Source organism: Toxorhynchites rutilus, chromosome 1 (assembly GCF_029784135.1).
Source record: "Toxorhynchites rutilus septentrionalis strain SRP chromosome 1, ASM2978413v1, whole genome shotgun sequence".
Classification (NCBI taxonomy): Eukaryota; Metazoa; Arthropoda; class Insecta; order Diptera; family Culicidae; genus Toxorhynchites; species Toxorhynchites rutilus.
Window position 1 is genome coordinate 149,734,101 of NC_073744.1, and position 25,967 is coordinate 149,760,067.

At 38.5% G+C, this 25,967-nt stretch overlaps 1 protein-coding gene across 6 annotated transcripts in view; it reads left to right on the forward strand.

The window, feature by feature from the left end:
* Positions 1-211: 211 nt before the first annotated feature.
* Positions 212-25,967, forward strand: part of LOC129764890 (phosphatidylinositol 4,5-bisphosphate 3-kinase catalytic subunit beta isoform) — a 52,280-nt gene continuing 26,524 nt past the window's right edge. Inside the window, exons 1-2 of one of the 6 annotated variants that reach the window (XM_055764505.1) lie at positions 21,132-21,626; positions 21,690-21,807. The gene's annotated coding sequence lies outside the window, so the exon portion shown is untranslated. Of the gene's footprint in view, positions 402-14,480; positions 14,709-21,131; positions 21,627-21,689; positions 21,808-22,157; positions 22,781-23,480; positions 23,630-24,648; positions 24,719-25,967 lie in introns of those variants that run through there. The other 5 variants (XM_055764495.1, XM_055764515.1, XM_055764533.1 and 2 more) reach the window with 5 other exon arrangements.

Consider the following 25,967-nt stretch of genomic DNA (forward strand, 5'->3'; position numbering starts at 1 on the left):
ATTCATCGCACTCAATTCAAATCCCGATAGCCATCGGGAAAACAACAGTCAAAACAGTGCATGCGTCTCTTTCGCACCTACTGCAAATCCCATTGAGAAAAAGTGACGTTTGTATGTTATTCATAAGTGTCGTCAATACGCAGGAGCTCTGTTTTGTGGTTACGTCGCGTACTCTACCATCGAATCATTCAAGAGTGAGCGTTCGCGCGCGCGTTTGTGTATGTGAGAGTGCGAAAGTATTTTTCCTGCTCAACCAAGTCGGATGGCAAATTTGCCAACGACGAGGAATTTCTCGAAAAAATACAAACCAATTCAGTCCAATGTGTTCAAATTGTGTTTCTGGATGAGGCTAGAGCAGTTGGCGCCATCGGGAGTGCAGAAAGCTACTGGAAATTTTGCTGGTAAGCAAGAAAAACGGTGTTTTTGTGTGGTTCGCAGAAAGGTGAAAGAAACGGAAGAGGCAAGTAAGCAAGATGCGGAATTTTGCCACGAAAAATGCACCATTTTGACCCAGCGCCCAAAAAACACGACCGCGGGATTGACGTGATAGCTGCAATTATCGGTAACTGATTGTGATTGGTGCATTGGTGCTAAGTTTTTGATAGAGTATTTTTTCTCGGGGGGAAACGAAAACGACTGACACCAGCGAAAAGGTGGAGGAGGTGGTGTCGATGATGATGAAACGATAATGGAGCGCCATTACAGTGTCTGAGATTTCGGGTGTGTGTTGAAAGCGGGTGTTGCGGCGCGCAGACGTACATTTTCTCGTTCGGCAGTGAGCTGCGACAAAAACAACAACAAAGACGAAAATAGATATGCAAAGAATATCCGTTTGGCTGAGCTCTAGCGCGGCAAGCAAGCGAGAAAAAAGCGCAGCAAAACGTTAGCTCATTGTGACGGGATCTGTAATAGCCGCCGGGCTCTAGGGGGTAGCTGAGGAGGGGGAGGCGGATGCGAGCGAGGTATGATTCCTGTTTATCCTGCTTATAGCGCGCGCAAAATGCATTCGCAGTCACGAGGGGTCAGTATTCTTAAGCAGGATGAAGGATAGACATAAGGTACGAAGGGCAACAAACAAGCAAATACGAGAAGAGAAAAAAAAATCTGCACACAGTAGGAAACGACCGAATGATTCAGCACATGCGGATGGAGAAGCGTACAACACACCGAAACAGCGTATCGAGTGGTACTGCTGCTGCGTACGGCGTAAAACAACGCAGAATTTGTTGCGGTTGCGTTTGAGTAATTATTTCGTCGAGGGCATTCAACGAGCTAAGAAAGAGGTTCCAGTGGGGAAACGGATGGCTGCGACCACGAACCATGGTTGTTTGACGAGATAGGACCTAAACTGTCTCAAGTGTCCGTTGAATGCGAGTAGTGTAGCTTTCAACGCAAGAGCTGGGTCCAGGGGTGCCAGATATACGGATTTGTTAGATTTTTACGGATATAAATTACCGTGTGCAATATTTACGGAATTTAGCGAAAAATCTAATGATTTTCTCAGATTTGTGATTCGTTGAAAGAAGAACAGAAATTGTTTTTTTCGTACATTATTATTATTTTTGACGTAGGATAACGTCTTTCGGGAACATATTGGGGTACAAATTGAAAATCGAAAATCGGGCACATCGTGAAAATTGTCCAATTTCAAACGCTTATTGCTCAGTCATTTCATGATAGATTGATTAAATTTTTGCGTCAATCGATTTCGGCAGTCCATAACATTTTTTTATATTGAAGAAAATAAAAAATGTCATGGAACTAACTATCGAACAATTGAAAAATGTCAATCCCTATCCTAAAGGAGATACCCACTTCTGATTGGTCGAAATTGACGACACATGCGGCCGGGGGCATGTTTATATTGCAAGTAAGGTGATTGATTCGATTAATTGTAGCAAATAAAATTTAAATTTGGAACTTCAATGTTGGTTGCTTCGTGAAATTTAATATCAATGACCGATCGTGTACTGTGAAAAATTTAGCACAAATGAAAGTGTAAAATTGTATATGGTAGCAGTTGTGTTGAAAACGTCTTTATATATGAAACGATTCATTTCATTTTTTATAAATAAAAACTAAGGTGTGTTCCCGCTCGAGAACGGGTCGTTTGTTTTAAGCTGTCTGTTTGGTTGTTTTCATTTTCACCCAAGGAATGTTTATACGGCGAGAAAAATTGGAAAAGTGAAGAAATATTAGAAAACGTGATTTCCCATATGCTCTACATATAGTATTAGTTGCTATTAATTCAATTAAAATTCGCACTGGGTTGAATAAACATTCAGAAAGTAAAAGTTTTAAAAGAAAATTACCTTTCCATTTCCAATGTGTTTCTCTATATTAAAGTAACATTTTTTTTACTGATAAGAAAAATTGATAATTGTGTTCGGTATTGGTAATTATTTTATATTGGCTGGTTCGTCACTCTTACCCTTCATTTAGGAAGAATGTCTGGAGTGACATCGCTTCCACTTCGTACATTATTATCTCAGAGTGCATCGAAATTTTTTTAATAATGATGATAAGATGAATGTTTTAGACTAAACATTTTAATGGTGTGGAAAAAGTCATAGTTTTTTAGAATCAGCTGAAGATGGTAGAGTCATCATTCTTTCTTTTTCGTGCGAGAACAATACGATGAGCACGAGAATTGTGTGCAATCATCGCAAGCGTTTTTTATTCTTGGTATTATGGCTAACTGTTAAAGCGATGGTCTTTTTCCAGTTGACGTATACACGCCCACAGGCGATTATATGGTTGTTTCATTGTTTCATCACCACCATCCGCGTTGATGTCATTGAGATTCGTTTTCCGAGTTAGTTTCAGAAACGACAAAGACATTGATGGGTTTTCAGATAGAATGAACACACGTTCAAAATGAAAACGATGAATGGAAATGAAAATTTCCGTATTGAATTTGTATTCTGTGTGAAAAAATAAACCAGTTTTTCGCTAATTGTCAAAAATATCATAGAAAATGTGTATGGTAATGTTTGTATATTATAATGAAGAGTTTTTGTGGAAATATGTACAAATGGTTAAGTGAGGATCAGGACGCCATTTTAAAGTAATCAAATAAAATTAACTAAAAATATTCATTCAAAATTGGAACAATTTAAAACTGTTAGGCCTGGTAATCTTATAGAAGGTAACGCCACAGTAAGGTTTTCCTACTGGGATATCTTTCATTCATTTCATTTTTGTATCGAGCTTAAAAATAAATGATGCCCGCTCCTTGTGCTGTTCTTGATAACTCGCTGGCGACTGTGATTTCAAATTGCGGATTCCTTTTTTTCTGATTTTCGGATTTTTTTTATCCAAAATATATATTTTTTATTAAGGCTCATATGGCGTCAGCCTAACGGGGCCGTGAGTTCAATATTTCGACTATGTAACTAATATGTAAACGATTACCCGCGGTTGGCTCGAGAATAGTGCACAACTTGGATTTTTTATAATGTCATCTCTTTATATTGTTGAACCGTATGTATTTAACGTAAAAAAACTTTGGTAAAATTTAACTGGTGGAGGGAAACGGTAGCATGAACACAGCAAGCACTTTGATTGTCAGAATATCTGAGTTTTCCGATCGTGGTTTTAAAGTTTTTTCCGCTCACTAAACTAACTTTTCGTGTATTGCGCAGTGAAGTTCTGTTCGCCTACAGAAAAGGAACAATTTGATGCAGCGAAACTGCAAGTTTGATAACAATAAATGAAATCAAGTGCATTTTTATTTTTGCATATTGTTTGGGGTGACATGAATGAACACGTTTCTGTGGGGTGAATTGGTCCGCCAGGTTTGAGGCTTTTATTTGGTCTCATTTATTCCAGATGCCCTGAATTACAAAAAAAGGAAGGGCAGACAACGCTGGAAGAAAGAGAAGCTTGAAAGCGCAACACAGGCCATCGAAATCGGGGTCCGAATTCCCCCCATTTCCTCTACGTTTCGAGGAAACATAGTCCGTTCTGCACGAAAACAAGCGAGTAAAAAAGAACTCACAGCTTGCATATATTTGCGAATCGAATTCCTCCAGGCACATAGATTTCGAAGTCCGTGGTAGGGAAACACAGCTCGGTGGGAATAAAAATATCCCCTACTTGCATTTATATTTGCAAAGAGGATTCCGCTTGTATTCAAATTATATTCCGCTATTACTCTGGTTACTTCCAGCCGGATTGGCGTCCGTCCGTCGGAAATCCTTAATCTGCTGCTGCTGGGTAGCGATAAGTTCCGTGAATCGTACAATCGCGTTACGAAAATTCTTGTCGGTCATCTTCGAGTTCGCTGTTGCTTGAAATCTTCCTTAAAATGTCCCCCCGATAAACGTAAAGAAGAAATCATGTTTTATGTGGTAAATGCTTAAATTTCAGCAGATAAATAATGAAAAATAAGCAATGTTGACGTAGCCGGTAAATTTGATTAATTTTTACCTTCCGTGCCAAAACTATCCTAGACTCAAAACAAACCTAAAACACCTCTTCAGACATTTCAAGAAATTTCTTCACAACTTATTCTTATTCGACACACACTGAAACTACCGACGGATACGTTTTGACTATTATCGGAAATGTATATGCTAATACAACAGATAAAGCAACCTGGTGCTTACGTTAAACTATGCCAACAAATATTCATTGAAGCGATTAGCGAAGTGGTATTGCCGTATTTCCGAAGAAGAATCGGTTCCTCTTTCAAGCGTTAATGACTCTTTTCCGGTTCAATGAAGTAGTACGATAATCACTTTATTCGAAGTATAAAACGTCTAAGAGTTATATGTTTGTTACTTATTGATTGCTAAGCCAACGACAGTCCTACGTTCATCTTGCGGTTATATCACAGATATAATCCACTTCTTCCTGAGTGGCTCTAACGTTTCAGTGGAACTTTTGCCGTCTCAACGTAGCATTACTTGTGTAATTTTTTTATTAGTAGTACTTGGTTGAAATTTCTATGCTGAATAACACGCCTTGAATGTACTCTGGAGTGGCAAGCTCTAGAATACGCGTGACCACACAGTACAAGTCAGAAGAATATTCTTTGACGAAAAATCCCCCACACATAATCCACTTCTAGTTTTTTTGACGTAGGACTACGTCTAACCGGAAGATATAGGGGGTGAAATGGAAATTTAGGCACTGAACAGGTAGGAAAAAATGCAAGATTTGGAACGCTTATATCTCGAGCATTTCTCAATAGATCGCAAAGGTTTTTGCATCAATTGATAGGAAATATATCTACGCATCTATCATAACGAATAACATTTCATTTTTCTTGAGATAAATAATTGAATAATTGTGAAATATCAAGCATTGTCAAAATGCACTATGTGCCCATTTTTGATTGGTCCATTTTGTGCTCCTCAAATCGTACCGACCAAAACGGGCAACCAGAGCAGCAGCGAAATAGAATGAAGCACGATTGGAAAGGAAAAAGAAAAAAATGAACGAAACATTGGTCGCAGTCTCACACATGCGTAATTCTCGAGCCAGCCAGTCAGCTTAAAAATCCCCGCTCCGCTGCCGTAACGATCTTTTTCTTTGTGTGGACACCGACTGGACAACATCGTTGCTGGACGGGCTGGACGGCGAGGGATCGAGTGCCTTTCTCAAGGCAAGAGGGCGGAGGTGGTAGCGCTGGAGTAAAGTAGAGTAGAGTTTTCAAAGGGCCTTGCTCAAGGCTAGAGACGAATGAACTGCAAAAGTTTAAAGTCTCTATAATACAAGACCTTCCTTTTTTTCCGTAACGATCATTCTCATTCAAGCCGTACACCACATCGTTTCGCAAAATCCCGCTCGAACCGTGTTGATCTGGAGTTCCCCGCAAGGGTAGCTAGGCCGAGCGCGTTAGTACCAGTGCACCAGTCCACCTAGCCGGCGTTATATAGTTTCGGCCGCCGGCTAACTCGGTGATCGAGTGAGCTGGCAAAGCTGCTCGCGACGATAAGAAAACCCGCATTCGGAACAGAACACATTCGGTTCGGTGGACATCAAGACAACAGGCAGTTGCAGCGAGAGGCGAGTGGCAAACGCAATCGCAAAACGGCTTCAGGTAGCAGAAGAAAAAAGTTTGTTCTTTATACAAACTGCTTTGATGGCAAATCCAGAACAAGGCGGCATCGAGGGCGTTCGAAATGGTATTTTTCAAAACCACGAGTACTAAGTTTTCTAAATTGGAACCATTCCATAAAACAAGGCGCTTTTCAGGGCCATTAAACCTCCCAAAAAAGAGTTTAGGAAATACAGTTCAATGCTTTCAAAAACAATATCCAAAATAATAATAAAACACAAATTGATTTTTTCATAATTTGTTTGCCAGGATATGATGAGTATGTGAATTTGGCAGTTGTTCTGAGCTTATCGATTTTCACCAATTCTTAAATTGCTTCTAGATTGAAAGTACAGTAATTTACACTTATCTCGACATTTAGCTAATTGGACGGACCTGTAATGAGACATATTTAGTTGGACATTTTTGTAAACATAGAGTTCGGGGTCCAAATTATGATCCCACATTGAAAGTCGACACTGTACCACTGTCATCGCAAATGTTCAATTACAGGTTAAAATTACCTCCAATCCCATACTGAGTGGTGGTAATGCGACGTGCCATTGAATGTAATTTACTGTAAAATATGTCACAAGCAGAAAGGTTTAGCCGAACAAGATGGGGATATCGAGTGATAACAAAACAATAAACTCTTTAGATTGAAGATAATTTTGTGATCCTGAAAAGGACCCTTTTTAGCCTGCATGTGAATCCAACGAGCGAACAAATCGTAATGAATGTATTTTTTTGCCATCGCTGCCTTTTAACGCTCATTCGTTCGTCTCGTTGGACTCGCCCCTCTGGCTGAGTCTGCCGATTTGTCTCTATCCTGTGAGTGTGTACCGCTAGAGTATAAAACACGCGGACCCCAGAAAAATATCTTATTTTCTTTCAAACCGTAAACCCGTGTGGTTGTACGGCATCGGCATCGTGGACGTAACAAAGGAGGACAAGTTAAGGGAAAGGCAAAGTCTCACTCGAACCGTGCAGGTCTCCAGTTCCCTGTTGGTCAGATTCACTAATTGCTCCGCAAGGGTAACTAGGCCGAGCGGATTGGTGCCGGAGCACCAGTATACCTAACAGCGATTATAGAGTTTCGGCCGTCGGAGTGCTCGAGTTGGCTTGCAAAGCTGCTCACGACAATCAGAAAACCCGCATCAAGAACAGAGCAGATTCGGTTCGGCGCTCATCAAGGCAACAATTAGTTTCAGTGAGTGGCAAAGTGTTTCTCCGGCACGTCGCATTAAATGTAATTTACTGAACAACATGTCACAAGCTGGATGGGAAGAAATTTTCCAACTGTGAAAGCTGTGGCGAGTGGCAAACGCAATAGCTAAACAGGAAGGTTTAACCGAACAAGATGGGAATATCGAGTGATAACAAAAACACAACACCAAAGGTTCTTTTCAGAACCATCAACATATTCATAAAGAGTAAACAGTAAGCTAATCCATTTTTCAGGTAGATAGGTAGGTATTCACGTAGGAGAAGAAAATAAAACAATATATTTAAAATATATATTTTACAAAAGCTGTCCCCTTTGTATAGTCCTACGTCACTCCGGTTATGTCACCGACATTACCCACCCGTCTTTTTTAATTCCAGCTCGATTCCTAACGGTGCCAGCGAAAGTAAAACTCGTAAAATTTTCTGCAGAATTACATCTGAATTTCCATCATGAGGGTATGAGTTTTTTCTTCTCTTCAGGGACTGAACAATATTCTTCCTTTATATAAAGGAATATATTGCGGTCGCTTTCAATGCTTCTTTAAACGGGGGTCGATCGTGAGTCCAAAGCTCAGGGCCCTCAATTGACCATCTTAATGTTGTTATAGAATAACTACGTCCACGCAACAATTATCAGCGATGGAGATCGATTCACGGTCGAATGAAGATCGATTCATGCATAAAACTGCTCTATTCATACAACTTTAAGAATTTAGAACCCAACTCTTAGAGGCGAATGAACTGCAAAGTTTAAAGCCTCTTAAAAACAAAGAAAGAAAGAAGAACCCAACAATAACTCTTACGCGTAAATGGCTACTACTGAGTCTGAATAAAATAAACAAATGGGATATAAAATGTAAATAAAATAACATAGAGAAGCGGAAAGTAAAAAGGCAGATAGATAAAAAAATTACGGAAAGATAATTGGTAAACTTGGATTGAATCTATAGAGTCCAAAATTGTTGGAAGATTACATGAAGTAGAACGAAAATTCAAAACACTACACTATAATATAAATAAAGTTTATAAAAGAAAATTGTAGACAAGTCATGTTTTGATGAATAATGTTGTTTTGCTTGATTTCCAGTGTTCCAAGAAAGCGAGAGAAAATAAAATCTATCTTTTATTTGTTAAATTATACGGCCGACATTCGCACCTCTATTGTGATATGGTCCGTAACAGATGATTGGACATATTGTACTTTTTATTATAAGTAACATCAGTGACAAGCCCGTGAGAAATGCAATTGATCCATAAACCATCATGGACACAGGAAAGTTTACAATGGAGAAAGGAAGACATAAAGATAAATAAAATTCACTCACATTTAGTATGTCTCATTTTTTCTACTACTTTATTAAACTTTGCATTGCAAACAATGAAGACCGATTTAGAAAAAAAATGAGAATGGAATATTTCTTGCTATTAAATAACAATCTATATGTTATTGACTGTTTGCTGGCTGTAGTTAAAGTTTGTAATAAAAATCACTCTTTATTCTTTATTCAAATTTAATTTGTAACTTGAGACTTTTGTCTCTTTAATTGTTACACTGATTTACGTACAAATGGTGCATTACTGATTATTAAATTATTAATTATTACTTTGAAGAATTTCTTGAGTTTAACAATTAAAGTGCTCTATACATTTCCTCTTAAATAGTGTTTGTGATTTTACAAGAGTCAACTCATTTGGCAATGAATTCCAGTGTGAAATGCCTCTCACGAAGAAAGAGTTACCATACCTGGAAGTGAAGTGTCGTGGAATTACATATTTTTTTGAGCGTGAACTTCTTAGAGTTACTAGTTTTTCGTGTAAGTAGCCTGGAAGTTTTGTTCTTGCAAGATTGAATAAAAAGATGCAACATCTCATCGGAGCAAATTTGCGAAATGGACAACCAATCAGACGATGTTGAAGGTGAGAAACTCTGGCAAATCTACTCAGTCTGAAAACATATCGAACACAAGCGTTCAATGCTACTTGTAGTTTAGATTGCGCAAAAACTGATGAGTTAGATAAAAGGAAATCGCAGGCGATGAAGTGCGGCAATACCAGGCTTTTGAAAAGCTTAAGTTTAGTGTCAGTGCTGAGGAACGATGTGGTAGCATACAATGTACGAAGGGTACCATACACTTTTCCACATTGTTTAAAAATAAATTTATCAAAGCTAAAGTTAGATTGAATAATTATACCGAGACTCAACCCGCTTTCAACATATTGAATTATTGAACTATTCAACTGCAGCACTGGTTTGAGAACGTTATTGGATTGCGAGTTATTTATGAATAATGCATTGGTTTTATTGGCATTCAACATAAGTTTATTTCTGCACGACCATTCATGTATTCTGACAAGGTCTCCATTTATATTTCTTGAAATGGTCGATGCTGTATTATCCAGGCAGTCGAAGTATATCTGGACGTCGTCCGCAAAAATGTGTATTTTACAACATTTTAGAACATCAGGAAGATCGTTAATATACAATGAGAATAAGATTGGTCCTAATATCGAACCTTGGGGTACTTCCGAGGATATTGGAAGAAATCTAGAATAAACATCGTTACTAAAAACGGTCTGACTTCGTCCTATTAGATACGATCGCAGCAATGTCGTTGCATGACTCGAGAAATCAAAGTTTTGCGACAGTTTTTTACACAAAATTTCGTGGGAAATCGTGTCGAAAGCTTTTGAAAAATCAAGAAGTAATAGGACAACAGGTCGACCCTTATCCAGAATAAGTCCTATATCATCGAACACCTTCAGCATTGCGGTTTTTGTGCTGTGATGGGGACGATATCCAGATTGCATCGAACTTAGCAGGTTATTTTGATTTATATGATGACAAATTTGGTGTTTAATAATTCGTTCAAATACCTTGGACAGCGCACAGAGTATACTTATAGGGCGCAAATTTTGGATGTTATTAATGTTTGCCTTTTTTCTTATCGGAATTATTTTAGATTTTTTCCATTCGTCAGGAAAAACACTTGTAGTTATGATACAATTAAATAAATGAGTAATCGGTTTGGCCACAAGCGAAATGATTGCTTTCAAAAATTTAATTGGAAGAGAATCAAGACCTATTGCATTGGATTTTATATGGTATAAAGTAATTATGACATCGTCTTCATTAATCAAATTGAAATAAAATGAATTTCGGTTTGTTACAAATTGATTGACATTATTCTCAGGGGAATTTCCAGAAAAATTTCGAGCAAAACTCTCATTTATCTCATTAGAGTCAAATTGTACAGAACAAGATGATTTTGATTGACAAAAACCTAATGTTTTTAATCTTTTCCATAGTTCTTTGGAAGGGAGATTATTGTCAGTCCAGCTATCATAATACGTTCGTTTGGCTTGACGAATGAGCATAGTCACTTTGTTTCGAAGAATCTTGAATAATTTATGATCGTTAGGATCTTTACTATTTTTCCATTTCTTGTAAACCAAATCACGATCAATAATACCTTTACAAATGGAATCATTGAACCATGGGTTCTTAGATTTATTGGGAACAAATGTTCGAAGAGGAACAAAATGATCATGCAGATATTTAATTGTTGAATTAAAAAAGTTTAGTAATTCATTGGAATCATTTAACCGATAAAAACTTGTCCAATCAAACGAATAAAATGCCTGAAGTAAGCCATCTACATCCATCGAGGAATAATCAAGATATTCGACTTGTGGTGGAGTGGACACTATTTCAAAATCAAGTGAAGCAAAAATCAAATCGTGATTCGAAAATACAGGTGAATCTATTTGATTGAAGCGAAGCAAGCGTGATCTACAATTAGAGAGCATCAAATCTAATTGTGATGAACCATTACTATGGAAAAATGTTGGTTCGCAACCAAAGCTGAACATTTTATGAATGGATAAAATGGATTTAAATCTGGATGTTTTAGCCGAATTGTTATCAAGAAGATTCGTGTTGAAATCGCCTACTAGAAGTATATTTTCGAATTTTGTCCCATATTGAGACAGCAAGGTATCGACTATGTCTGCACAATCTACTTCAGGTGGATTGTAAAAAGTAGCTAAAAAAATCTTTTCATTGTTTAGAAAAACTTCAATTGCTATATACTCGGAACATGGCGTTCCTGGTGAATGTGAAGAAAAATCAATGACACTATACTTAAGTCTGTCGTTAACATACACCATGATGCCGCCTCCTAGACGCCCCTTTCTATCTTGTCTAACAATGTTATATCCATCAATTTTTAACACAGAATCGTTAATATGTTCATTAAGCCAGGTTTCACTGACACATACAATATCGACCGCAGCGAGCTTTAATATTTGTTTTAATTCATCTAACTTGCAAAGCTTGCGAGCACAAATACTCTGACTGTTTACACTACACACGGATAGTTTTCCTGGATGAAGAGCACACTTCATAACAGTCCCCGGTATGCACAAATTCGTGGAGGCATTATCATAGTAATGACTAGCCATAGGGATTGGAGATGAGCTTAGCAAATAAGAGAAAATAAGTAGAGAGCACTTGCACGATTATAATAGAATGCATAATAATCTTCATCAAAAATTCAATCATAATTCAACTTTTCAAAAACATGAGCGACGCGAATGTCGAATGAAATCAAACAATTTAACCTATTAGCACTACAAAATCAGGTAACATAATTGCACTGAAGAAAACTTCTAGCCCAAAAACAACACCAACAGCAGCAACAGGAACATCGGCAGCATCAGCATCAGCAGTAACATCATTTAGCTTTTAGGAAGGGAGTCATAGGACCAGAGGAATGGAATACATAGGAGTAAACAGAAACGTAATAGGAAAGGTTATGGCGAAGCTTGTAGATCGTTCTCCGAAAAAATAGGCTTTCCTTGTCCATCAGCACTCTCCTTGATATGTACGATACCAAACTTCGTGTAGACTTTAACTAGCTGTCCTCGTTTTTTCATTTGTAGAGCTTTGGCTCGTAGTTCCCTCGCCGCGGCTCCCAAGTTTTCGTTCACAAAAATACGTTTGTTGGTCGTGAATCCAAGTTCGGAGAGGCAAAGCTTTCGAGAGCGTAAGTAACGAGCGAAGAAATCATTACGTTGCACAGTTATAGCAAACTGAATGAGAATTATATATGCGGTCCCGTTCGATGGAGTGCCTTTGAAGAGTCTCCTGATATCGACGTGTGGAATGTTGTCATCGGTATATCCCAGAGTGCGGTGCCAAACTGAAAAGTACTCCATCAGATTCTCTCCTGAGCGAAATGGAACTCCACTAACGACGAGATCATTAGAACGCAAACTTCTATCCACAGCTACTAGACACTCAGCCTTACTATCAGCAATGGAATTGGTGAGTTGGGTGGTAACTCTGTCACTCTCTTTACGAATACGTTCGAAGTCACTCGCAATATCTGATCTAAGTTTATCCATTTGTGTATGTATGGAATCTTTCAGTACTCTGATTTCATCAATCATATTCTTCTGGTACATAACAAACTGTGACTTCATCATATTGGCCAGTTCTGCAACGTTCATGTCTGCGTCAGTAGTTGATCCGGAACCTTTGTTAGATGTCGTAGTTGAGTTACTTCGAAGACCACGTTCGCTTGCCATGGTGGTTGTGTTGTTGTTGAGATCAAAAACTGCTCGAATTGAACTCCTTTGTTTTTCGCTAATGGCTTATCGATCCAAAGAAGTTAAGATAAATCACTTCTCAATTTCAGCAAAAACCAATTGTTGATTTTCTGGAACACACGCGAAAAACTTCGAAGCCACCTATCGGTTCCCCGATTCGCGAGAAATATATAATTGTTTTTGATAGATAAGTGGGTTTTGATCGATTCGCGTCAGCACAATATAGATTACGTGCAAACCATTCTATTGATTTGTCGATTCGAACATTGGCCACAACCAACATTTTTCTCTGCTGAACCAATACCAACACATCTAACCTCCGCAGCGCATTTTGTTTCGTTTACTTTCGAAGACGGGATGTTTTTATTTCATTTTGCATTTTCAATTGTGAATATTTGCAAATATCGATTAATTTTGCAAAAATTATTGAAAATCTGTACGATTTTTTGTCCGTAATAACTTTAAGTGATTACGGCCCGTGTGTTCCGTTGTGCAGGTACTGGAGAAAATGATCAGTACTTGTAACGAGGATTCTAATGAGATTTCCGAAGGCCTAGAACGATTTGCCATTGCAATAAGTTGGAAACAGAAAGCATAGAAATACACAGAACAAATGTATGGAGTATTAAAACCTTTCACCATCTTTTTTAAAAATGTCGTTTTTACTATTGCAATAGTTTGTAAGGTGGTTAGATTGTTTGAAAAAGCTCATAGATCCATCGAGAAATGATTGAGCAATATGCGCTTAAAGTAGGACAATTTTTCATAACGCGACCGGTCACGCCAAAGGTCACGGGTTTAATTCTCACTTCCGACATTCTTCCAAAATTGGAATAAAGTGACGAACCAGCCAAAAGTGGTGAAAGTCACTATAATACAGAAAGAAAAAAAAACGCAACCGCGACACCCGCAATATGTTTCCGAAGAGCGTGATCCTGCGTCAAAAATAATCTGGCATCTCTGCTGTGTCATGACCTACAAAGGTGGTCTAAATTTTTCATTAAAAACATTGAATCAATGTGCAGGCGCGATGGCGTGTGGTAGTAGTGCAATAGAAACGTACACACAGCACACTCACACAAACGCACGCATGCAAGCGCCCCGAAGAAGAAACGCTACACAGGAACCACAAAAATAAGAATCGAAACACGCAAATGAAGCACCGATGCGAGCAGGCGAAGTCAATGACTTGCCGAAGAAGCGCTTCACCGCTGGCATTCTATTTCCTGCCTGTCTGTTTTGGTGTATCCCGTCGTCTCCAGTCTCTCCAGCCAGCAGTGTCGAGTGCGCTGTGTGTGCTGAAGCGCAGGCAGGAGGAGCTGATGAGAAACGACGTTGAACTCTCTCCCATAGAAGGCTCACCACCATCATCAGTCGTTCGAACTTTAATATAGCGACGATGCGAATGTACGGTGCAGTGAACGGAACTTCGAACGAACCCTTCGCACGGTGAGAGGCAATAAATATGTGTGTGAGAAAGAGAGCAAGAGAGTGCGATTATTATTACTACGTGCATTCAGGAGAGTTGTTTTCGTGTGGCGTCTAAACCTCAGAAGAGAAACAAAATACTCGGGCGCCGCAGATTGATAATGATTTTAGCCAGTGTTGCGTAAGGAACTCGATATCGGAGTGCGAGATTGTTGTTTCTAAAACGATACTCTATTGGTTTTTTGTTGTTGTTTTTGTTGGAAGTCAAGTGCATTGAATTACTTTTCAAAGTAAAGTGTCAAATTACAGTGATGTTTACATGTTCACTCTTTCAATTGTTAGCGTACAAACTGTGATACCACGTGTTGCTCGCTGGATGTTTTTACAGTTTCCACAGGTATCATTCAACCGTATATTGTTTTTTCTCCATCTCTTACAAACCTCAATGACTTGTGCTTTTGCTACTTTCGCGAAATGACGCAAGTTGTTTGTCCCGATTGTTGAGGCCTATTATCATCCGCTATGAACTCAAGAATTAGTTGGCTATAGTGTGTTTATCATGTGCTGTAGGTTCAATGACTCACGAGAGCTGTAAATTTTACCGTAAACCTTTTTAGTGGCAGATTAGCATCCCCAGTGTTTTGCTCCACCGAAAGAAATCCGATAGCGATTATTATTATTATTTTTTGGGTACGCCAAATGGTGCTGAGTGAGTTGTGTGCACGTGTTGCGAAAAGTGCTTACCTTGTGCACGGGTAAATACGATGCTGCACATGACATACACGTAAATACACTTTGTTTTTCTGCTTCATCAACACTTGTTTGTGCTGACGTCGTCACGCTGGGGACTTTTGGTGAATAATGTTGTTTTGCTTGCTTTCCAGTGCTTCAAGGAAGCGAGAGAAAAAAACCATTATCTTTTATTTGTTCAATTATACGGACGACTTTCGCAACTCCATTGTGATGTGGCCTAGAACTGATGATTGAACATAATGTATTTTTTTATTTGGGGAAAAATCAGTGACGACCCCGTGAGAAATGCAATTGATCTATGATGGTGACACAGGAATCCAATGGAACATGTGATTAAGATGTAAAATGAGGACTGAGATGGGAGATGGGTCAATCGTACGGAAAAAAAGTTCATCTGTCCTTACCACCAATTTGATATTCTCTTGCTTTTTATTTGAGTGAAACAAGTTATTTTTAGGGTATTCATATCCGGTTTGTTTTTAAGGGTTCAAATTATTTTATCGAATGTAAATGTGATCTACTTTTTAGTCCGGGAGAAATTAAAGGCTGTCCCGAGTCAAATTGCATCACCAGAAATGATTCGGCAAAATTCGCCCATTAAACCAAACCGATCATCATATTAAAATCTTTAGGGAATGAAGTAAAACATATTATTCAACTTCCTTTCCATATTGATTGAGATGCTTTGGCACGAAATTGACGCCCTTAGTCTTGCACCACTTCAGAGCATCTTTCGAGTAATGGCACGAGGCTAGATCCAGCCAGTACAAAACTGGAGCCACAGAAGCTGCTGGAAGTCTGCTTTGACATACGTCTCATCATCCATAACGAAGAAATGCGGTTTTGTCCGCATCTGGATGTAGAGCTCTCGTGCACGTGATTTTGCCACCGTATTCTGGCGTTCATTGCGGTTCGGTGACTTTTGAACTTTGCACGTGTTAAATCCTTCATGTTTTTTTTTGTATTTTGCACGAAAATTCTGCTAACATTTAGTTTTTTAGTTCTTTTAAAAAGATCGGCTTTAAAATGATTTTTTTACCCATTCCAATGATTGAGAAATAGAAGCTTCGTGTAGTATTTATATGTAGTTCATTAAATGGCAAAATAAACAAAATAAATGATATTTAAAAAAACTGGGAGATTTTAGAATTTGAAAGTAAAAAACTGGAAGAATGCAGTTTAAACTGGAACATTGGCAACGCTGTTCCCAACCATGTTCCCGGGGTTTCTGGCGAGTCACTACAGTCGTGTGTGGCCTTGCGTTGTCCTGATGGAATACAACACCTCTTCTGTCGGAGAAAATAGTGGATTCTGGCAGTTTCTGGTCAATCGCTAGCTTGAAACGGTCCAGTTGTAGATAGTAGAGATCTAAATTTAGTGTTTGGCAATACGGAAGCAACTAATAATAAATGATCTCTTTCAAGTTTCACCAAATGCACAGTAGAACCTTCCTGACCGTTAATCCTGGTTTGGCCACCGTTTGAGCTGCTCCACCACGCTTTGACCACGATCGTTTTCGCACAATATTGTCGTATGTGACCCATTTCTCATGCCCAGTCAATATCCCTTTTATGAAATGGGTCGTTTTCATTCCGTTTGGCTTCGCAGATGGAAATTCGATCCATCGTGTTTTTTGTGTTAATTGGTGTGACATCCACACACCGAGCTTCTATGTGAATTCCGCTTTGCGAAAATGGTTTAAAAGTGTTTCATGGTCGATCTCTAGCTCCTGGGCGATGCTATGACTAATATCATGCCGGGCAACTTCGATTTTTTCTCTGATTTTATCGACATTTCGACGAAGGGTCTGCCTGTGCGAGGTGCGTCTTTAACATCAAAAATGCCTGAACGTAAATAACAAAACCAAAATTGCGTAATTAGTTACTGTTATAGTATCGGACCATAAACACAATTTACAATATCAGCGGCTTGGCTTGCAATTTCACCTTTATCAAAGAAAAACTGTAAAATGTACCGAATTTTCTCTTTGTTGACTTCTATTGTTATACCCTGTAACTCACAACTGAATGGAACAAACAAAAAATAGCGAATGAATTTTTGTAGTGTGAAATGTCTCCTTGACGACGAGGACAAACTTGAAATTGTTTGATGGATACTATACGAGATTTCATCACAGCCATCTACCGAAAAAATATGGATTTCTCTCTCCTCAACCCAAATTTCTTTTTTATTTTTTACAATTTTGCCCAATATCTCTGTTTCAAAATGTTGTCAACAATACCATATGCAGATTTTCTGATTTCATAAATTTCCTTCATTCTGAAGGATAATTATAAAATAGCTAAAATTAGTTGCTCCATAGTAATTTAGGAATAAATTTGTATAAATTCAACCTTACAATAAGTCTCCTAGGTATGAGTTGTCCTGCATACGGTTGATACCACTGTTATTTTTCTTAATATCCTGCAAATTCAGAGACAATTCAAGATTTAACAATTTTGAAATAGAAGCAACTTCACTCCTTACTCGGAAATAATTAACAAATTATTCAAATTGGTTTCAACCAAGATAAGTGAAGTGGAAGGTAAAACGTAATGTCAGAATCGCCGTTCGGACGTATCCCGTAAGTTTGAACTTATTTACATAGATGGTATCCAAACAACACTAAACATTGACTACAGTTTCGCCGGCACGGTTGATTGTCGTTATGAACCAGCACAAAAAACAAAGCTGCAAATTATGCCCCAGTGGCGGTACCACGATCAAAGTATTCCTTGAATAAATCATATCACATTAGCCGAGCCAGCTGGCGGAAGCATATGCATAAAGGTTACTAGGTTACTATTTTCAACGACAACTGTTTATTTATTATACTGCTTCAAATACCTTCGACGAAATCAAATGTAACCATACCAACGTAAGTAATAACATAAACAAATCCAAACTTTTCGTCTTGCCATTCCTCATACGTCTTTTCTAACTAGTGTAAATTACGAGCCACCTGTTAACTCTACCATCTTGGTTTCAACAAGATATCCGCGTATTCAATTCGCTCACAATGGTATGGTGAAAATCTAGATGAGTTCAACAATAATTTGAGTATATAAATCTCTTTTATTGTTAACCCATTTTAGGCCAAGCGTTCGGAAAATCGAACAGCAACTTAGATCATTTTTCATGTCTTTAGAAGACAACCATATGGTAATGTTTTTGCACCAAAGGATAGCTTAATTTATTAGCTACCACTTACTATCTAGTTCATTCAATTCTGTATAACTTTATTGAGCAATAAATTCGATTTAAAGCAAGTATGTTTGGAAGGTGTTTTCAATTTCAATTAAAAAACCCAATAAAATACAAAAACATGTGAACTTTTCTACAGTATTACTTTGATAAAAGAACATACATTGTGATATAGGGCAGAAATCATTCGATTGAGCCTTCTAAAAAAAAATAACAGCCGGGAAAATCGAGTGTTCGAAAAATCGAACATTGGCCACAACCAACATTTTTCTCTGCTGAACCAATACCAACACATCTAACCTCCGCAGCGCATTTTATTTCGTTTACTTTCGAAGACGGTATGTTTTTATTTCATTTTGCATTTTCAATTGTGAATATTTGCAAATATCGATTAATTTTGCAAAAATTATTGAAAATCTGTACGATTTTTTGTCCGTAATAACTTTAAGTGATTACGGCCCGTGTGTTCCGTTGTGCAGGTACTGGAGAAAATGATCAGTACTTGTAACGAGGATTCTAATGAGATTTCCGAAGGCCTAGAACGATTTGCCTAGAGTATAAACAGTGGATCTCGCTGAGGCAAACTTTCATTCTTCGTGAGGAAATCGACTGAACAACATCGTTGCTGGGCGAGCAGGACGGCGAGGGATCGAATGCCTTTCTCAAGGCAATGGGGTGGAGGAGTAATATTATGGATAAAGTAAAGTTTTCCAAGGGTCTTTTTGAAGGTTACAGACGACTGAACTGAAGAAGTTTAAAGAAGTTAAAGCAGGATGAAGGAAGGCAAACTTTCAGTATCGTTCTGTATTCAAAGCAATGAATATCGCTTGTTCTTCCTTGTTTTGCGTCATCACATGCCTTCGTTTCGGATTGAGCAGTGGACGCGACCAAATTACTCACTCGCTGATGACTCTGGCATTGCAATTATTACTTAAAACTGACGCCATTGCATTAAAGTTCTGAGCTACACGATTGTGTGGGAAATCATCAAGCTAGGCTATCGTCAGTTCACCAAGAAATAAATGTTCTGGAATTTTGTCAGTGATTTGGTTTCGCATGACAGTAGGAAAACTTTCTCCACAAAGGATGACAGCTAAGCTAATCTAGACTAGCAATATTAACGGAAAGAGCTTCTGTTGAGAAGACCGCAAAACGGAGATAAGTGTTTGTATATTTAGTTGCTTCAAGCCATCGTATATTGATATTTGTATGCGTACGTGCGTGCTTCATAACCCGTACGTAAAAATAGTGCATCTTCGCTACGATGAAACCCCATTTGTATCTGCTCCCGTGTGCATTGGCCCTGTAACGGTGCAACAATCGCCTAATTTTTTAATGTTATGATTGATGATTGTTTGGTGTTGCAAATTATGCAGTCGTAATGATAAATATAAACAAGGAGGGGAGATAGCGGGAGGGAAATATTTACGCTAGGGTAATGAATCTCTGCTAATTTAGCCTTTTTCCAAGCAGTTAACATTGTTTGTTTTCTGTCATCAGTGCATTGAACTGACGCTATGGTGAAGCAGGTGTTAGGGTTATGCACCAAAAAATTATTTGCGGAATACCAAGTTATCCAATAAGTTATTTTTAGTTATTAATTTATTTGGGCTCGCGTGCCAGTCGCAAAACTGCTTTCAACTAGGATTGCATCTGCGCTAATCTTGATCATAATGAAGCAGTGCTACTCTTTTCGAGGTTGTTGAGATTAACAGATAGAGTTTATTATAAACTTAGTCACCAAGAAAGTAGATGTCGTTCTGAAATGTTGTATGTAATTTGGTTTCACTTGCCACTAAGGATGACAGCTGCGCTTATCTCGAGCATGTATTGTTCTGCGAGCATAAGAATGAATCATAAAACAATTATCGTCAAATGATTCTATAATAAAAAAAAAGAATGAAATGAATTCTATAATAAAAAAGAATGGTTATTTCAAAATTTTCGCAGTTATAAACAAGCCACTTTAATTAAACTACAGCGTAGTTCTACGTCAACAATGCGGTCGTGCCTTGAGCACAACCTCCTATAATTGTTTTCGCATAATTTTGGTACTTTGCAGATTTTGGAAAATGTTCGATTTTTCGGGAAAAGTATAATTGAGAAGTTATTCTCAAGCATAAACGTTTCTCCAAGACCAACAATAAAAATAACAGCAAAATCGTTTGAAAGAAAAACCTGCCAGTAATAAATTAAAATTACATGAAAGAAGAAATGTCACATCTCACCTTAGGCGGATTAATTTAAGTTTATACTTAGAGACCTCCATCCTCCTGTGCTTGTTCGTCCCGGAATGTAAAATTGATGCATTTATGAATACCGTATATTTGCTAATTGAAGTGACTTTCAGTTTGCAGTATGTTTGTACTTGCAAATAAAAAGTGCGGGTTTCAGCCAATGTTCGATTATTCGAACAGTCATTTGCCGGAAAATGGAAGATGGGAAAAAAATAATTCTTGGGTTTCTTTAGCGTCAATAATCAAAATTACACCAATGGCTTTCGCCAATTAAATAATTTTTACAGCTTGGTCGTTAATGGGTTAATCAATGTCAAGGTGTTCTAATATAAGGTGCGTGCTTGACCGAATTCCAATCGTCTATCAGCAAATGAAAGATATGATGAGTTTCTTGCCAACTCGACTGGTAGCACCATCTCAGATTGCAGTGAAACGTTGAAACAAAAACAAAAAAATTAAGGGATGAATCGAAAAGTAACTTCTAACATTTGTAACGTACTTGTACTTGTATACACATACGCTTATGCATGCGCATAGCTTCTCCTGGTTTGTTTACCTGTCAAATTCTGTTTCCCATATACTTTTTATGTTTTTAACGAACGAAGCAACGAAGATGGCGTTAATCAAAATCGAAGTGAGAAAACAAATCTTGCACATTTGGTGTACTTCAAAGGGTATTACTTATAATCAAATAAATACATAATACGCCTGAAGACTTGCCACCATCCAAACGAAAATCAGGTGCCAATGACCCTAAATTGAACAAATATGTTGTGATTTTGATCAACGAACGTAAATCGATGTTTATACGTGATTTGGCCAAAAGGGAACTTCATATGGAATGATTCAACCAATCAAAGCTAGACATAACCTTAATATGTATAAGAAACAGACAATTGCTAAACAAAGTGACAAACAAAAAGTAACCGCTAAACTCAGATCGCGAAAGCTGTATGATCGAATTATTAGTAACAATCAGCAAATGCATTTTGATGGACGATGAAACGTATGTCAAGGAGGACTGTAGAGCTCTTCCTGGGCCCCAGTTTTATACAAAAGATGTTGGAGAGGACATTGCTGACTACGAGAGGTTCATTCGGGTGGAGAAATTCGAGCAAAAGGTACTGAGGAACGAAATAAAAATGTTTCTTATTTTTTAAATTTACCATCATTAATTTATACAGAAATCACCGGTAAATAACGTTCGGCACTAGTTCATACATTATAACCTGCAGCCAATTGTAAACAAATAGTCGATTCTTACTGCTATTTCAACGTACCCGAGGATTGAAAAAACCTGGGGTAAGTTGAAATGGTATGGCGAGAGTGACCAAAGAGTCACCATCATCGACGTCACTATTCACTATTATATTGAGCGAAAGCCTGGAGGAAGCCTATGTTCGCAAAATTTGCGAGTACCGAGAATTGCTCTTAAAACTTCAGTACCTTCAGGAAGGATTAGTGGATGAGATCCCGAGATTGCGCTAATGGCAAACGCCTATCGAAGATATAGAAAATAATTAGTCGACATACAAAAGTCAGTCGACCGTAGCATATGCGCAACTGTCCCATGAACTTCTCGCTCAAGTATGAAGCATCGAATAATGCAGATACGGGCACTTCGGTGAGCCTAGTCTGTCATTGGTAGTTATTTCTATGAAATATTGACTTCGCCAAAAAATATTTATTTTATATTTGGATTGAAACTATACCGCAAAAACATAGGAAAATCCCCGAGTTATTGTGGTTGCAGAAAATCAACGATTCTAGAACATTGTAACACTTTTCAAAACAAGTCACCGAACGCGCGACACGCCATCAGACCGATAATGTCCCAGAGATCAGTCTGGCAATGTCACAGACAGTACCCCTGTGGTAGATCGTACAAACAAGAGCAACAAACAAAAAAAACGAGGGCATGCGTACACCGAACGAGCCGATCTTCGCTAACCATCCAGTCTATTCGCATCGGAAGAAGTGCTGGTCGTAGTAGTTGGTGGCAGTCACAATAAGGCACGCGCTTTAAGGTCAAAGAACTAAATTCGGTCACAAACTCTTCCACTCCAGTGGCGCAAATCGGTCACATGAAATGCGTCATATCATCACTTTCCTGGAAGGCATGTAATATGTACAAATATTCCAGTCGCTTGTTTGGAAACGCGCAACCGGACGACGATTGACGCCACCTGATAACAGTTGCAGCAGCGCAATCGTGCTGACGATTTGTTTGGCGATTGAAGCCGATAAACTACGTAAACACGGCCAGCCAGCCAGGGTAAGTTTACAGACAGATACAAGCACACGGTCATTCATAAATTGACACAATGTACCGTCGAGAATATACGATGAAACCACTTGCTGCGAGCGAGTTTCCGTGCGATGTCTACGTGTGTAGTGTGTGTAGTGAAAAGTTCTATCATTCGGCACAACCCGTTGATAACGTCGTCGTCGCGTGAAGACAATAAATAAATAACTTTAATTTGAGCCTGAAAACATTGTTTACACACTATCCGAAGATGACAAACATTGGCGTTGTGCGTCAGAACAAACCTGCCTTCTTTCGCATGAGCTGAGCCGAGTTCGTGTAATCATGTAATCTAATCAAAGCTGCATTGATGAACCGGTCAATAATCAATAGTAGAATCTGGCTAACAGAATCGAAGATGACACAGGCAAAACAACGCAGTGACGGAGCAAACTTATTTATAGTGAGTTATACGCGCCCGCGGCCAAATGCCTCCCCGTGTGACGGCAACAGTCCAAAACATCATCATGTGTAAACAACCCATGAAATATCGTCCTTAGATTTCTATTCAGCATTCATGGCCCGGTACGTTACATCGACCGAGTCGAGTCGAGTCGGCTGAATGAGTGTTCAAGTGAATTCGTGTTATATTACTTGTGTGTGCGTCGCAAGCGGACGCGACCGTAGCCCCAGAGCAGCAGCAGCGGTGTTGTACTATTGAGCTGTCCATCAATCTTGCTATTAGCAGTTGACGGTCGTACGCGCGAGACGTTACGCGGAGTGCCAGAGTCGAAATATTTGTTGTTTCCGAAAAGGTTACGCTATAGATAATCGAGCGAGATTATCTCAATGTGGGGTGGAGAGTGTATTGTCCAGTGGGTGAGTGCTTTTGGAAAAGGTTTGCCAGTAGACAGTACAGAACATCAACACTGTGCCACTGTAGCCAAGGCCGTTGCCGGGCGAAACGGTCCCGGCTCGTGCACATGGCTCCTATTGATAAGAGGTAGCGCGCGTGATATATATTTCTTTATCTCCAGTACGTGTGTTTCGAGAGAGAAATGGGAACATGAGTGGCCTTATCCTCGCAATTCAGTGATGTTGCTATGTACTTGAATAGCAGCAGCCCATCGTTTTTGCTGATTTTCTCATTCTCGCATATTTGTTTACCTGCTCTCAGTGAGTGGTCACTATATTTCGCCACGGTAGTGGCCCAATATGTTTGTTTCTTCACTCGGTCGATCAATGGTCAACCGGCAACAAAATGCATTTTTCTTGTGCGGATTGGGAGCTTGTTTTGATGTTTATTTGCATTTTATTTGTAAGCAAAAGGTTAAATCAACTGTTTGTTTTTGAATAGTTGTGAATGTTTTTCGATGCATTTACCCCACTTATTGATCGTTGCTTCCAATCCGTAGTTTACTAATAAATGGGTGTTCGATAAGTATGTCCAAGTATGTGTATGAGTTCCGCTTCATCATGCCCAAATAGGTTTCGATTGAACGTAAACCAGGACAGTCTGGTGGATTCATGTCTTTGGGGACAAAAAGCACCGAATTACATTCTGCTCCCAAGGACACCTCATACAACTCTAGCATACTCTTAGAGCGGTGACATGAAGCTAGATCCGACCAAAACAGTGGTTTTTCATTGTGCTAGTCCAAGAATGATAAAATACGTTTTCTGAGGCACTACGTTGTAGCGTTCATTACGGTTTGTGAAGTCTTGGACCTTATCCAGCCTTTACATTGACTTTATGAAACAAAGAATTGTGAAACGCCGAGCTAACAGTCACGTCCCGATTATATTACGTTCATTATTTCTAATGAAAAATCTGTTTTTTCAATAGTGTTTTGATTTTAACACTATTTTTTTCCGTCTGAAAAGTCGATTTTTGACAAAACTGTAAATCTCGACGCGTCATGCAGTTTTAAGACATTTGGCATCATTTTTATAAAAGCCCGATTTCCGGTGAGTTTCCGGTTTTCAAAAAAATTATAGGAGGTTGTGTCTAAGACACGACCACTTTTTTGACGTAGAACTACGCTGTTATTTTGTTCAAATCGTTTGTTAATAACTTTATTATTTTACACACAAACACACACACACACGATTAGTTAGGCTGTCACGATTAGCTTAGCTTGGTAGAGATAGTTTTATTACTGTCATGCGAAGCCAAATGACACACAAAATTCCTGAACAATTATTTTCTTAGTAAGCCGATGATAGCCTAGTTTGATGATTCCCCACACATTTGTGTAGTTCAGAGCCTTAATGAAATGACGCCAGTTTGATGTGATGATTGCAATACCAGAGACATCAGCGAGTAAGTAATTTGGTCGCGTCCAAAGCTCAATCCGAAACGAAGACACGTGATAACGCAAAACAAGGAAGAACAAGCGATGATCATTGATTTGCATCTAGAACGATACTGAAAGTTTACCTCAGCGAGATCCTATATTTATGCTCCAGGCAAATATACCACCTTAGTTCTCCTTCTTTTCTTTGTTCACTGTGATTTTAAATCATTCCCCTTCGTTGATCGCCGATGAGTTGCTCGTTATTGACGGCATGGGTAGGGAAGCTCACAAATGAGTAGAACAAATGTATGGTAAAATGGTAATGCTTCTAGTTTTCATAAATTTAAATCGTTCACACATCAGGGGATTGTAATGTATAGCATAAAAAATAAATCTTAGGGAATTTCCGTTTCGTTTGGTATGTAAATCGTCAAAATCCGTTCGCAACAAAAATAGTTATTAACGTTAACTTTATTTCATAAAACCGTGACGCTAATTTTTTTGCATAGGGTATATTATCGTGCAAATCAACATTTCGCAGCAAGTTCTGAATGAAAAATCGAGATAACTATTTTTAGTGGCACCCAAAACCATAAGTTTCGTCGCGTATACGAAAAAAAGTCCCATAGTGTCGATTTTTGACAAAAATATTTTTTCGAGATGACAGTAGATCTCGACGTTTTATGCTATTTTAAGACATTTAGCATCAAACTTTTTTTTTTCGAAAATCCCGATTTCCTTTCGATTTTCAAAAAACTCAAATTTTGACCGCTTTGCGCCACTCTCCCTTATGTTCGATTGAGTTGAAATTTTGCGTAGTGTGTTTTTTCGAGGTGGTGAACAATTTGTATAGGGTAACTTTTTGAAATTTTAGGGTCGATTTTTTCCCCTACATTCATTGGCACCCTAACGCACACATT